Source organism: Meleagris gallopavo, chromosome 7, assembly GCF_000146605.3.
Source record: "Meleagris gallopavo isolate NT-WF06-2002-E0010 breed Aviagen turkey brand Nicholas breeding stock chromosome 7, Turkey_5.1, whole genome shotgun sequence".
NCBI classification, from domain to species: Eukaryota; Metazoa; Chordata; class Aves; order Galliformes; family Phasianidae; genus Meleagris; species Meleagris gallopavo.
Genome location: NC_015017.2, coordinates 31452590 through 31456288, shown reverse-complemented (window position 1 = coordinate 31456288; position 3699 = coordinate 31452590). Strand labels below are relative to the sequence as shown.

The window sequence follows — 3699 nt, the reverse complement described above, 5'->3', positions numbered from 1 at the left end:
TCATTTTCCTCCTTCTCTCGCACTAACTGAATGTGGGTGGAAATCAGTAGAAACAGAAAGGGTCATGTTTGCTCCTCAAAATTTGAAGACGGTGTTTTTTTCCTTTGCCACAGATGCTCCGTGCTCATCAGTTGTGTACTCCTGAGAGAGAAAAGAGAGAGAGAAATTGCCAATAACATTGGTAACCTTAAGTGTAGGCATGCATAAAAATTTGCTGAAAATTGGGTTGTGGTACATGTTCTTATTTTAGATTTGCCCTTGTTAACGTCTTTTTAATAAACAGGTGCATACACTTCCCCAAGCTGTCACTGTTGTTTACCCAGTCTGTACACTTTATAAATCTACTAATGGAATAGACCCAATCATCCTAAGGATCTGCTTTAATAAGCTAGAGCCTCAAAGTTTTCAGGAAAATACTTTCTGGTAATAAAGCTCTGCTGGAAGAGTGGATACAAGCTTTGCAAGGTTTGCTTTTAAAGATAAGAAGCATGTGACACAATTTCATTTGTTAGTTGGGCACAATGTAACACACAGAGTTCCATGCATACTTGACATTCAAATCAACAACAAAGTGGGATGGATAGAGGGGAAACAAAATTAAAAGGTGTAAGAAAGGTGGAAAAGGCTTTTCTGGTGGAGTCTGAAAGAACCATCCCAGCTGTTGGACATCGCCGCTTGGGATGTACACAGTTCTGTTGATGAAAAAAATCACATTGAAATAATTTGAGGCAGGCATTTCATGTCTGCAAAGAACAGGGACATTCCTTAGAGACTGTAACTTCCATTCTGGATCCCTCTAAGGGAACAAAGCACTTACAGGTGCAGTTCAGATCACAGTTTTAGGAATACCTAAAACCTCATTCATTGGGTCTATCTGGAGCAGCAACTCCAGTTAAGCTAATAGCTACCATCAATGTATTAGAGAGATTGATACCCGTACAATAGTAATTACTTTGCTATTGAAATAAGTAAATAAATTAAGGGTATATAATTAACTGTAGTTTCATCTCATGAGCTTTTAAATTGCATCACTGGAGATCAGTATTGTCCGATTGTAGGCAGCAAACACTAATTGCTTAAATTTCTTGTAAGTAATACCACGGGAAGAGTTCCTCCATTTAATTCTTTGCTAAAGGTGTCAGCTCAGTAGCCCTGGAGAATGTGATCTATATTACTTATCTCCAGAGAAGTGGAGGGAATGAAAGGAGGAAAATAAACTTTCCCTGTCTTGTCAAAGTTATCACTGTTTCTCAGAGTCAGATGGTTAACTCCACACTTTCATGTTTCATTTTCACAGAGATACCACCGGCAGAGGAGCAGTGGAGAAATTTCTGCAACACAGAAAACTCTCCACTGTGTATTTGACTCAAAGCACTCATACGTTAAATGAAAGCTACCTATGTTGCTAAGTTGCACAGGAAGAACATCCGTGTATCACCAACCTGGTTTGTGCTCAACTCTGTGCTCTCTGTGCGTGTTAAATAGCCCAGTACAGATACCTGAAGCTCTGCAGCACTTAGCAGCTTGTTTTAAAGAGGCTGAGCGTGGAGCTTCGTATTTCTTCATGTGGTTATGAGTTGCACAGTGCCTCATTAGGTCACAGCTCCTCATGTACACCCAAAGCTGCTCTGAGTCATGGTGCTTCACATGGAACAACACTCCCGGTGCAGACTTCACTCTGAGCATTATTCTTTCTGGGAAAAGGGGAGAAAAAAAGAAAAACCTTTACAGCAGCAAGACTGGGTGTAGGACAGATAGAGTGATTTGTGAAGAAAAAAGTTACTGAGGGGCTCATTAGAGGCAAAGTTATTAGGCCAAGAAAACAGTTAATCCCTGTCACACAGAGGCAACGGAGTTGCCAGTCATCAACTCTAAATTAAGGGCACTGAGTGCAAGAGAAGTGACTCTTTTTTGCAGCTTCCTCAGTACCATCCGTCTACCATAATGCTGTGGTCTTTTTCTTTCTTTAAATACTGGGCTCCAGCTAATTACTGGCAGGAAGTGCCTATTTTTATGCCATTAGTATGCAAATGAGTGAGAAGTAGAAAAATATTCTAAAGGAACTGTTACAATATCTGTCCACAGATTACTCGCCAATTAGAACATGGGATTAGGGCTGCAGGACCCCAAAAGAGTATGGCCAAAGTCTTTCTGCTTGGGTGCCTAAAGTATAATTTCAATGGGAACTGTATATACATGGGGCTTTTCCTAAAAAAAAAAAATCAAGCCTAAATTGCCTGCTTGCAAATTAGCACTTCTACAGTTCAAAAATGAATGCCTTCACTTCCTCGCCTCAATTTTTCTATAAGTTGGGGATAAAACATCCAGTCTATCTGCACTCCAGCACACACTGGGACCAATCTTGCAGCCAGACTGAAGTTCTCCTCCCACCTCACTTTCTATGTGACAATAGCTGAAAGACAAGAAGTTATATTTATAAAAATATTTATCACGTGAGTGATAAATATTTAAAGACTTTCAGATTCTAGCATTTTTGCATAGGTTAAAAACAATAGATAATAGTTTATCCTTCCCATGTCAGGAACTTCAGAGGTGGACGAGAGTGGAAAACTATTGAGACGTGACTCGATTCAAGTTTTATGAACCTAGAAAAGTGTGAAACAAAGCGCTTATTATCAGAAGGGTATTTCTCATGCATGTCAGCCTTCTCATCACTCTTGTAATAGCTGATTAGCAAATGTAGGAAAAAGATATAATTGCTCAAATCCTCGACTTCTCTCACAAAGTTGTACTCTTTGGAAATGTTGCTTTATCAGTTCATTAGATGTTACTCATTTTGACTTCCTATTAAAAAAAAAATATCTACATACCAACGATAACACTACTCTCAACTGAGTCAGCGTGACAAACATTCCTTCTCCGAAAAGTTTTGCTTGAGAGGTTTGTTATTCATTTTGGGTTTACAAAACAGGATGTAACAGTAACACCTGCCCGGTGTCCCACATGGTAACAGCACCTGAAAAGATTTATCACGGAAAAGAACGCAGCCTCCTACTCGTACATAACTGATAGCAGCCCTGATTTTCTTTCTCTTTCTTCTGCTTATGTCAAAAGCATCCTTGGAGGGTGTTGTTTTTTTTTTCTTTTTTTTTCCTCCCATTTTTGTTCTAAGCCACGTGATGTACCGTCAAGCACATCTTGCTATTTCTTCCTCCCTCCCTGTCCTGCACCCCAAACTCAGCTGAGCAGGCCAATCAAGCACTGTGGGCCAATTGCAAGAGGTTGTTAGGTCAGGTTGGATGGGACTCCGGGCAATCTGATCTAGTTAATTTTGCCAGCAACACAGGCTGGCTATGGCAGGGGGTTGGAACCTGATGATCCTTGAGGTCCCTTCCAACCCAAGCCATTCTAGAACAGGACAGGAGGTAATGGCCTGAAGCTGCACCAGGGCAGGTGTCCTCTGGATAACAGGGCACGTTGATTCTCTGAAATAGTAGCGATGCACTGGGACAGGCTGCCAGACAGCTGTTCCAGAACCGTGGGGATGCGGCACTGAGGGACACGGTCGGTGGGCACGGTGGGGATGGGCTGGGGTTGGACTTGGGGATCCTCGATGTTTTTCCATCCTCAGTAGTTCTGTGTCTCGATATAAAACAGCCCGAGCTGCAGGCACTACCCAAGCCGGACGGCCCAGCCCCTCAGCCCCACGGCGATGGCTGGGCCCGGGGCGAGCGGCCC

The 3699-nt window shown here is 42.2% G+C and overlaps 1 long non-coding RNA gene across 1 annotated transcript; it reads right to left on the bottom strand.

Moving 5' to 3' along the window:
- Positions 1-1716, bottom strand: LOC109368641. The gene is made up of 2 exons (XR_004160383.1): positions 1500-1716; positions 1-141 (listed from the first exon to the last, which is right to left on the bottom strand). It is a non-coding gene; the product is annotated as an uncharacterized LOC109368641 (long non-coding RNA).
- Between the last annotated feature and the right edge of the window lie 1983 nt (positions 1717-3699).